At 41.2% G+C, this 12,262-nt stretch overlaps 1 pseudogene; it reads left to right on the top strand.

Annotated features, from left to right (window-relative positions):
• Positions 1-1,563: 1,563 nt before the first annotated feature.
• On the top strand, positions 1,564-4,804 carry LOC123083526 (MLO-like protein 1; annotated as a pseudogene).
• The last annotated feature ends 7,458 nt before the right edge of the window (positions 4,805-12,262 follow it).

Here is a 12,262-nt window from a genome sequence, read left to right on the forward strand (position 1 = left end):
TAAACAAAAGTGCTCTGCACACGGCGTCGTAGATAAATATCAAGTCCGGCGTTACTTGGTATTGTCATCAGTCAACCACTTACACCGTGTGCCCCATCCTCTATCTATGGCACGTCCCAGTCATTTTCTAGCTGCATTCATCGGTCAACCACGTCAATAATTTTTGCTGCATGCACCTTTTATTTTGAAACGAGTGCGTGTGCGGCGCTCCGGCCCGTGACGGGGAGGTGCATGCAACCAAAACGTCTCAGACATTCCACGCTCTCCGACGCTGACCGTGCCACTATGCAGCCACTTCGATTTCATTTCATACACGCCGCGTCGCATGCATGCGGGGTGGAATTTTTTTAGAAACTCATTGCTGATGCAGACAAGCACGACAGGCACGAGCACTCACTCTAAAACGTACACACTTTGCTCAAATGTAGGAACACCCGATTGATCGACGGCGCACGAGGCAGACAAGGCTCGTGCCCCGTCATGTGAACGTACACACTTACATCCTATCTCTAGGAGCATCTATGATGGACAAAATCGATCAATCTTAAAATTGACAAAGTCATAAAAAACATCTGAAATAACTTCAGAAAATACACAAGCATCGGTGCCAAGTTTAGGATTTGAACACTCCTCGATCGGTTTCAGCACAAAGAAGCTAACCATCTTAGTCATGTTAGTTCATGCATATAGGTTTTATTTGAAGCAAGCATTTTTAAATTCATTTGTGAATGCAATTTCCTTCTCGATCAGATAGTCTAATCGCATGCATGTTTACCTAGAAATTAAGCTGAGATAATACTACATGCACTTCAACAAAAGCAGCAGCTCGAAGAGTACTACTAGACAGTGAAGTTGGTATCCCTCCAGAACTTGATAGCAAAAAATTTCAAGGTACAACCCTTGACCGAGGTCCACTACCAAACTTTGACCGTCATCTACTGTTTTCCAGTAAACAGAACAACGCAATGCACACAATTTCTTCTTTTGGCACAAAAGTAGACTATTATTTGAGTTCCATGTTTCCGTTCATGGATAGTAGTGTCTGTTCACTTTCAACAAAAAATCAGCCATTTCGGTAGGTATACTACGTTGAGCACCCAATCACTCAGTAAGTGCTGAAATGAAAACCGAAATCTTTAAATTCAGCGATTTTGGCCAAGGCTGAATTTTTTTTTGAAACTTTGAATATTTCAACCAAATTTTTTTAAACTGATACTCAAAGCTGGCGGCCTCTCCATCAATGATTATACGGGATAATTCGCAAAAGAATAATGATCATATGGGATACATGTAGCAAGTGGAAGTGGAAGGAAGGTGACGGGATATTTCTTTCTCCTGTTTTTTGGTCTTTGAGGAGGCGAATAGTTTGGATAATACCCTAGAAAAACGTGCCAAGTCAATTTGTAAGACCATTCTGAATGTTTGACGGCCATGTTCCATGTATGTTAGTTTATTCATCTCTATATAAATTGACCAAGAAAAAGCTTGGTTGCACATCACTCGGATGAACTCCAGCAGTTCTTGACGTTGCTGTGGAACATTAATGAGGGGGTAGTACCCTTATCCTTTGGGGCCGACCGGCGCCATGGCCGGCGGACGAGGCAAAGCCAAGCCCATCGAGTTCACGCCGACATGGATCGTCGCGTCCGTCTGCTCCATCATCGTCATCATCTCCCTGCTCTTCGAACGCTTGCTCCACCGCCTAGGAAAGGTACGTACATGCTTGAAAGTGGGCGTCCACCATTAGACCGGCCATGAGTTAGCTGCATGTACAAAGTACAATCCATCACCAGCTGACTATTGTTTCATTTTAACGCAGAGTTTGAAGAAGAGCCGAAAGAAGCCGCTGTATGAGGCCCTCCTGAAGGTGAAGGAGGAGCTGATGCTACTGGGGTTCATATCGCTGCTGCTCAGCGTGTTCCAGGGCCCCCTGGGGAAGGTATGCGTCCGCCGGAGCGCCATGCGCCACATGCTTCCCTGCAAGCCACCGCCGCGTCGGCCGCGCAAGACCGACCACTTCGCCGATGCTGTGTTCACCGGCGTCATGGGCGGGGCCAGGCGGCTCTTGGCTTGAGGAGGCGCCTCCGATGAATACTGCCTCAAGAAGGTACTAACTTGAAAAATTAATTGGCCGCGGAGGTGCTTGATTTGGTCTTTGCAACTCCTGTTTTCTGTTTTCTTTCCCAAGTGTGGACTTCTCCTCGACTCAAAATATTTGGTTATTTTTTTATGAGAACCAAAATATTTGGTATTTTGTAGTATTTGATAATCACTTTCCATATTTCATCGCTTCCTCTAATGATTTATTCTATATGTTTACTTGGTATACGTAGGGCAAAGTTCCAATACTTTCATCTGAAGCTATTCATCAGTTACACATATTTATCTTCGTGTTGGCGGTCACTCATTTTCTTTTTAGTGCTATTACAGTTCTCCTAGGAATTGCGCATGTACCAATTAGAAAACTCAAACTAGATGTTTTTAGTACTACTAATAAGTACTTAATCGATCATGCTTATAATAAAAAAATGTTGTTGGTTTTCCAGACGAGAAAGTGGCGAAATTGGGAGACCAAAATCCAAAGAAATGATGATAGTGGTAAGATACATACACATTTCAAATTTGATGAGTGATGACTTCACAGATTTTCCTCATTATAAGGTTATGTCATATTATTTCATTATGAATGTTTGTCGTAACTTGCAGCCCCTCGAATGATCAAGCATGTCCAAGAATTCAAATTTATTCAAGACCACTTTAAAGGTGACAAAAAACGATGGAAGACATTTGGTTGGCTGGTATTTTTTTTTCTCTTGAACTTAAAGCGTCAATGAAAATATATATTGCAATTGTTGTTGACTATAACTGAAGTATAAGACAATCAATGTGATTTTAGCGTTCCTTCTTCAAACAATTTTATGGATCTGTCAGCGAGGAGGACTATACAATAATGCGACTTGGTTTCATCATGGTAATCATACATAGTTGTCATAAAAAAGAAGTTGCTTCCAAACTTTTGAGCATGCCTTGTTAGTGGATGAGATTTGAATGTTCTCCTCCCCTTTTCACAGAAACATTTTAGGGGGAACTTAAAATTCAAGTTTTACAGTTACACTATTAGAGCATTGGAGGTTGATTTCAAGAAGGTTGTCGGTATTAGGTAAATAGTCAATGCTACCACCACACAATATATGGCATGATGTTCTTCCATTGGTTATATCAGTTATTACCCTCGCAAAAAAGAGAGAGGTTATATCAGTTATTGGTATACAAAGTAACTAATTAACTGGCATGTTTTTCGATGCAGCTGGTACATTTGGACTATGTTGATGATATTCCTATTGTTCAATGTTCAAGGTATTTATTTTATGTTGTGCCCTACTTACATATTTAGCATGAATTATTGTATTAATATATTTTTGGCTAAGTTTACTAATTAACCTTTTATTACTTCATGGAAAATATAACATCACTGTATGGTTGCCTGTTAATGTAGGATGGTATGTCTACATTTGGATATCGGTGGTTCCATTCATTGTAAGTAAACATAGTATATTGTCCATGACAAAAAAATGAAAAGGCAAAATTTTATTTAGTTTATGCATGTTTTCAGGACTTTATTTTCTTTTTGGTATGGATCCGGTTAAAGGCACAACCTTGACATGAAATTATGCATTTGTTTTGGCAGATGCTACTTGTAGTTGGAAGTAAGATGGAGCACATCATTACGGAACTGGCTTATGAGGTTGCCCGGAAGCATACAACAATTCATGGGGAATTATTGGTAGCTCCTTCAGATGATTTCTTTTGGTTCCATCAGCCTAAATTAGTCCTCTTGTTGATCCACATTGTCCTCTTCCAAAATGCATTCGAAATTGCATTTTTCTTTTGGCTCCTGGTAAGACAAAACGTTAATTGGCCGACCATCAACACATATTAATTTATATTTCATTAAAGTATTATAAAAATGATGTATTTTCAGGATTATAAGATATGGACTTGATGGTCCTAAATTGCAGTCTATGAGTACAATTAGAACTAACTCTTCATTTATGAACCTTGCAGGTAACATACGGCTTTAATTCCTGTATCATGGGAAAACCAGCATATGTTATTAGTCGAGTTGTCATAAGGTACAACAAAAGCACTAGCGTGCAATAATATTTCGACACGTCTTGATAACCAGCATACTCATCACTTCTTTCTGTTTTTCTTTTCTTTTCAGTGTCATTAGCCTATTCATATGCGGCTATAGTACCCTACCACTATACACCGTCGTCTCTCAAGTAAGTCTGCTTAATTATATTATCTTAGCTTATCATAGTTAATGCACACTTTAATTCGAAGTATGATTAGTTAATGCCTGATTAATATAGAGTTCTTTTCCACAATTAGATGCCACAATATAGGTATTTACTGAAATAATCTAAGAACGACCTTTTGATATGTAATCTTATTAATTTCATCTTGCTATTATTGCAGATGGGGGATTCATTCAAAAAAATCTATAATTGATGAGAATGTGAATGAAGGCCTTGTCAACTGGGCTGATAAGGCAAGGAGAAGTACAGGAGTCCAAAACAGAGAAACTATAGATGCAAGTAGTTCACCAATTGATGAGGCAAATGGCGGCACATTTTTTTGCGAAAAAACTTCCAATCTATTCATCTTCAATCATGGCAGTACAACGAATACTAAAAATAAAAATTACATCCAAATCCGTAGACCACCTAGCGACGACTACAAGCACTGGGCGGCACATTTGAAATGACAAATATGCAGGGAAAATCATCAGTGGAGCAAGGGACAGCTAGGCTAAATTGATTGCATACTTAGGCTCTAGGACCCTAGTAGGGTGCGAATGTGTCCCCACTAGCAATTAGCACGATTACATGCATGTATGCGTCGTAAATGCAATTTTTGAAACTTCAAATGTTTTATCTCTCAAACTATTGATCCAATTATGATCCTCTCTTCATGGTTGACTTTGTCTCAATGAGAGTTTTGGTACTATATCTCATATGTCTATATTTTCCAATGAAAAAATTGTCTTAGAAGTTGCCCCCCGGTGATTAATTGCATACATAGTCGTGTTTTAACCAATGTGTTGGCACACGTGTACATGATATAGGACATTTTAATCATACAACACGTGTACTTTGCTAATCACGAATAGACTTTTCTTAGAGATCGGGAAAAAATTCTATGAGGCAGGCTCTTTTTTCCGCTGTAGCCTAAAGTGAGGCCCAACTCTCGGAGTGTGCCCTGTGGCAACACATACCTGAAAGCATCTAAATCTTCTTCTCCGCATTCTAAACACGTCTGTGATTTGCGGGGAACACTGTTTTTCTCAATTACTATTGCACAGGCGAAAGCCCAATATTTCAAAGGAAAAAGTCCAAATAAACCTTGAACTTGCAGACGAAAACTAAACTGAACCCTGAACTCCCAATCTCTGAAATCAACACACCAAACTCTACAAAGACCACACTACAGTGAGCGCGCGAGTGACTGCTTTAACGGGCCGGCCCGATTTGATTTGCCACGTAAGCGAATACCAACGAAACACCGTCAATGTTCAAAATAGATCGGGACCGGAGAGTTTGGTGTGCTAATTTCTGGGATTAGAAATTCAAGGTTCGATTTATCTTTCGTCTGTGAGTTCAAGGTTTATTTTAGACTTTTTTCTATTTCAAAGGAGGGCATGACATCGACATGGCGAGGACTCGGCACTAGGTCCGGCACACTAGTAGAAAACATGGCATTTGTCCCGGTTCGTAAGGGCCTTTAGTCCCGGTTCTTGAACCGGGACTAATAGGTCGTTACTAATGCCTCCCCCCTTTAGTCCCGGTTCTTACACAAACCGGGACAGATGGGCATCCACGTGGCCGCTGCGGGCAGCCCAGGCAGGGGGGCCTTTGGTCCCGGTTGGTGACATAAACTGGGACCAAAAGGCATCCACGCGTCAGAAGCTGGCTGCAGCTGAGGTTTTGTTTTTGAAAGTGGCTAGTTTAGGGGTTTTGGGGGTTAATTTAGGTTGTTATTAGCTAGATAATAGAGAGAAGTGTCCTCTCTTATCTTCGTGCTTGGTTTACCAACGCTACTGCTATGTTCATTTCATCCGCTGATATATAATAACTCTTCATGCTCGCATCATACATCATCATATATAATAACAAGTCCTACTAATCATGCATCATCATACAACTTCTACTCGTTATTAATAACAAGTCATACGATCATCATACTCATAGTTATCGAACCCAATCCTACATAATTGTTTTTAGCACATCATCAGTATCAGGTAGGACCTGAACACACTTAAGATAAAATAGCATAAAACAATATAGACCGTGACTCTCCATTATGAAGAATGAAGATCATCCTGTCTCCAATTCTTGCGCTTCGCTTCCTTTTGCTTCCAAGAAGCTCCTTACGACTGTCCATACATTTTTTCCATTCTTTGATTGTCATGTCTCCACTTCTTTTAGAAATCCGGTATGGACAATTGAGATTCGTAGGACGACCTGGTTGTATGTTCAAAACATCAAGGCGACCGTGCGTATACATCAGATGAGGCACACAATCATTCGGGATCATCTATTGAAAAACATAGTAATAACTTCGTAGTTAGCAATGATGTACTTGTTTTAGAAGTATGCAAAAAGATGCACGTATGTCGTAATAGTAAAAAATCTTACCAGGGTATCTCCATGGTAGTTACCGTAGTTCAACACGTGCACTAGTGGCACGTATTGACCATAATGTTGAGGAGTTCGATTGTAGACATTGTAATTCTCAAGATCAGTACAAAATGCGATCAGATGATTTTTCTCCTTATAAGTTAATTCGGAGCCATCGGTGTAGTAGGTTTTGTCTACCATCTTCCGCACATTCTTTGAAGAATGAAAATAAGCTGTCAACGAAAATAAGCTGTGAACTATTTTGAAATAAACAATATAAATTACTTAATAACTATGTTAAGCTCAAATGGGGGAAGAATTGGAGGTGTATCCACAAGGACCCAAATGTCCATATTGTCTTGCTCGATTGTAGGATCACCAAGATCCATGGTGACAAGCATACCCTCATCAAAACCATACATCTTGCATAGTGCTTCCCAATTTTTGCAACCAAAATGGGTTACACTCTCAGCATTGTACAACTTTACTTCAAAATCCACACCATGATGGGTCCTTAGGTGAATTTTTTTGGTTTCCATATTTTTATGGTCTTCAAAACCCATCCTCTCCAAGACATAGCGTCTTGCATAGCATAGGATAAGATAGTCGAATTGGAAAAGATGAAAAATACACGTTAAAATAGTTGAAGTCGTGCTTAATTACAAAAAAAATTATTGTCGTCGTTGCGTACCGTATGAACATCGAAGGTCTCCTCAAGCTTAATGCTGAAGCGCCGATCTTCGTCCAGCTCAAGGAACCTGTCGCACATACCTCGGTCGTCGTAGTCGCACTCCCACCGGCGGTTTTCGTCGTCCGAGTACGACATTTCTGGCCTATGTTCATAATTCAAATATTAAACTTGTACAATCAAATATATGTACTAAAAAACCTAAATTAGACCATTATTATTAATCACGGGTTGACTATCGGTGATGGTAGCTCCTCCTTTCATTCCCGAGTGCATTATTATACTAAATTGTCTAGCACACGGGAATGAAGGAGAAGCTACCCCCACGACGGTGTGGATGATGGAGGGGGCTCCTAGATTTCTGCATAGAGTGCTCTTCAATTTTAGCATTCAAAGTAGGAGTATTTTTTCAATATGAGCATTCAATAAGCAAAACCAAATCGTAAAATAAAGTAGTATTCGAATTAGCATGCATTCAATTATAAACAAAAATACATCATCTCTTGTGTTCGCACATCGTCGAATATTATCACTAATACTCCTCGAATACTATCATACATATAGCATCACTAATACAGCTAGAACCGTAGCGCCCGACGGGTATCGTCGCGGGCGGTGGACACCCAAAGATAAGGGAACCATCACAAGATCATAGCTCCAGTGAGATCCCTAAATAACCTGCCAAGTATTGTCGAACCTGCCTTCCAATGCATCCATGTAGCGACGGACGTGCTCGTCCTCCTCGCTGACACGGTGACGTACCACCTCCGCGGTGTCCGGAAGCCTCGACACCGTCACCAGGCCCACGCGACCGCCACCAAACAAGGATCGGGTCAACAACGGGCTGCCTCCTCACCAACCTACGTCCCCCGGAAGGTAGCACCTCCCAATACCAGCCCGGCGGAGCCCAGTCCCGAACATGGTCCTGATCAAGCAGGCCTCCACCGCCGAGTCGACGACGACGAGGATGCGGGATAGGCATCGTCGACGTCGATGCGGGAACTACTTCTATATATGGTTAAATAAAGTAGTTTTATTAATTAAATCAACTAGTTCAACTACTAATCACTTACTATAAATAAATAAAGTAGTACTTACTAAAAATAAACTACTTCTATATATAGTAAAATAAAGTAGTTTATTAAATCAACTAGCTAGTTTAACTATATATATGAAGCACTTACTATATACTAGTATGCATGCACGCGCTATGCACGTCTTTTACGTTGCAGAGTGATTTTGGCGAAAATAAGTCATGAAAATGACTGAGAAATGAAACAAATGTTCATGTGCATATACTCGGAATTAGCATAAGAAAGCTTCTCATGTTCTTACGCAATCACTATCACATGAATATGTAATTGCACAAAAATTGGGGTACCTATTGCGGAAATTAAATAGATGAACCCTCTTCGAAAAATTTAATTATAAATGACAAAAAATTCTGAAAAAGTACATGTTAGCTCACTTTGAAAAACACATTCTGAAAAAAGTACATATGAATTCACTTCGAAAAACACATTTGTAAATGACAAAAAATTCTGAAAAAGCTGCACGCATTAATCTCCCACCATGTTCCACATGAGAATAGAAAGTTCCATGGAAGAATTAAACAACTTTTTTTGCATGTGCAGAAAGACAGAAAAAGACGTGTTGTGAAACGCTATTTAGAAGCACTAAAATTGATCTTCTGTACAAAGGCAAAATAAAAAGGCAATTATTTATAGAATTTTGTTTCCCGCACATATTTTGTGAAAATATACGCATGAAATTTTGTTTTGTAATTTTTATCATTTTCAAACATATTTGAAATACATTTTGAAAAAGCGGGTACATATATAGCTAGGTTTAGGTAGCATTTACTACAACCTTCCAGCCAGAATGCGGCAGTGAGGCCATGCATCGTATGTGCACGCTAAAAAAGAAGTACGAATGTGGGCGCTGCACCCGGTTTGATTTATTTATATTTTATTTTTTTATCCTTCTACTTTTTCACCTCCTGTCAGAATTGTTTATCTGACCACACAGGTCATGTAGCTCTGCGGATGTCAGGTAGTAGTATAAAACAATTTGTACAACTCCAGGCCATACGATCACGGCGACTGTTTCCCTTCTCGGCGCTAATCGATCGATATTTCTGGAACGACCAGATAACACTGAATGGCACTGTAGCAGCGAATCCCTGTGTTATAAACCGTTGGATGGAGCCCAATGAACGGCCAGAAACGCATTTCAATGCCTGAATTCAAACATTTAAGGCCTCCTTTGATTTAGAGGAATTTCATAGGAATTCTAGAGGATAGGATTTTTATAGGATTTTTTCCTTTAGAGCCCTTTGGTTTATAGGAATGGATTCCTATTTCTACATAGGATTGGTTCCTATCCTCCACATTTCATAGGAAAATAAAAAAGAGCCTAGACTCAATGGAAAAATTCCTTTGGTGTCAACCAAATGACATCTTGTTTCCTATTCCTACTCATAGGATTTGAGATACATGTCATCTCATTTCCTACAAGATTCCTATTCCTGTGATAATCCTATCCTATGAACCAAAAGAGGCCTAAAACTCGTACACTATATAGTAGTATAGAAACAAAATAAAGTGGTACTTACTAAAAATAAACTAGTTTAACTATAGTTCTATTATTTTTCTAACTAATTATATTAATCACTTTCTCTTCTTATTTTTTTCTTTTTCCTCTATTCTAAATATGAACATATTCATAAATGACTTTGATCATGCACAATTTTCCTGTACATACACAATATGAACATATACATAAATTGACAAAGAAAATACTATGAACAAAAAAATCATTAAAATTCTATGAACAAAATTACAACAGAAAAAAATCATAAAAATTCTGTGAACCGAAAAAAATCATAAAAATTTGACATATTCGATCTTTGCATATATATGAACATACAAACATGCATATTCAACAATAATATCACCAAAACAATCTATTAACAGAAAAAAAATCTAACACAATATGAACAAATTAGTTACACAATATGAAAAAAAAATCTAACTGAAAAATCTACGAACTACACATCTAACAAAAAAAATCTATGAACTACAAAAAAATCTAACAAAAAAATCTAACAAAATCTAACTCAATTAACTACACACCTAAATTATACTACACATCTAAATTAACTACTACTAACATCAAATTAAATTAGCAAAAATTTTGCTCACGGGGGCGACGGCGTGAGGGGCGCGGCGAGGGCGACGGGCAGGGGATGGCGACGGCGATGGCGACGGTGCGTGAGGGGCAGGGGCCGGCGGTCGACGGTGAGGTGCGGCGCGGGACGGGGCGGGGCGGCGATGGGCAGGGGTCGGCGGCGTCGCGGGGCACGGGCCGTGGGGCGGGGGCGGCAACGGTGTCGGGGCGGCGCGGGACGGCGCGGGGCGACGACGGCGACGGCGAGGCGGAGACGGACGGGCAGCCTGGCGGCGTCGGGCGGCGGGGAAGAAGGAACTGAACCAAATTTTCACGAGTGCTGCTTATATAGGAAGAGCATTGGTCCCAGTTCGTGGCACCAACCGGGACCAATGCCCCCCTTTAGTCCCGGTTGGTGCCTCCAACCGGGACCAAAGGCCTCTTTTCAGCAGCCCAAAGGGCGGGAAGCAGAGGCCTTTGGTCCCGGTTGGAGGCACCAACCAGGACTAAAGCGGGGCATTGGTACCGGTTGGTGCCACGAACCGGTACCAATGCGATTTTTTTTCAAAACTATCACCTTTTTTATAGCTAATTCAGAAACTATAGTACCCATTGCCAATATATCAAAAATATGACCCTGTCGGTCTTGTGGTGGCCGAAGTGGTAGTTTTTGGCCAGAACTTGGCCGAAAAGGACTTTTCGTCCAGCTGTAGGCCGAAATGAGCCTCAGTTGGGCCGAAGAGGTCTCGTCGGGTGGGGGTGGGCCGAAAATAGTAGCTTCGGCCAGGCCTAGACCGAAATGGGCCGTTTTCGGCCAGCCCGCAGCCGAAAAGCTTTTCGGCCAGGCCTAGACCGAAAAGGTCTGGATAAGGCCAATCCCGTCGTCACCTTCCTCTTCGTGCTCACCTCTGTTCTTTCTCGTTCCTCTCGTTCTTCTCCATAGAGCTCCCATCTCCTCCCTGATCTCCTCCAATTTGCACTCATTTACACAACCAAGGCACAGAATAGATAGATCATAGCATTCTCCACCGGCCTACGGTGTTTTTTTTGTTATGGGATAGTTTTTTGTGCGCTTGGGGGAGGAGCCATGGTGGGGTGGAGGAGGTCCGGTTGGGAAGGAGGTGGTGGTGAGGAGGAGCAGCAGCTGTGGAGGAGGAGGTGGTGAGGAGGACACTAGTAGAAAAAGGGTCAAACGTGAAGCACATTAGTGCCGGTTTGTATTAGAGCCGGCACAAATGTATACATTAGTGCCGGTTCCAACGGCTAGCCGGGCCGCTCTCATTAGTACCGGTTCGTGGCTAACCTTTAGCACCGGTTCGTGCCACGAACCGGTACTAATGAGGGTGGTGGCAGGATGTTGTCAGTCTGGGCCCCCTCCAGCACCTTTAGTACCGGTTCGTGCCACGAACCGGTACTATAGGTCCTCCTGCATATAAACCCTTCGTCCAGCTCGCTCTGTTCTTCCCCCTTTCCCCTCTCCTCTTCCTCTCTGTTCTTCCTCTTCTCCCCTCGAGCTCATCACACATTTTGCCCAAAATTTGTCAAGATTTGAAGGCCCCCATCCATTCAAGTGATCACAAAGGTTAGCAACTTTGTCCTTTCATCTCTCATTGCTAGATTAGCTCTTGCAATGCTTTATATAGTTATTAATTTGTGAGTTTAGTAATTTGGGAGGAAATATATATATGTGCTAGTATTTGATTTATATGCAATTTGAGGTCAA

This window comes from Triticum aestivum, chromosome 4A, assembly GCF_018294505.1.
Source record: "Triticum aestivum cultivar Chinese Spring chromosome 4A, IWGSC CS RefSeq v2.1, whole genome shotgun sequence".
Lineage (NCBI taxonomy): Eukaryota > Viridiplantae > Streptophyta > Magnoliopsida > Poales > Poaceae > Triticum > Triticum aestivum.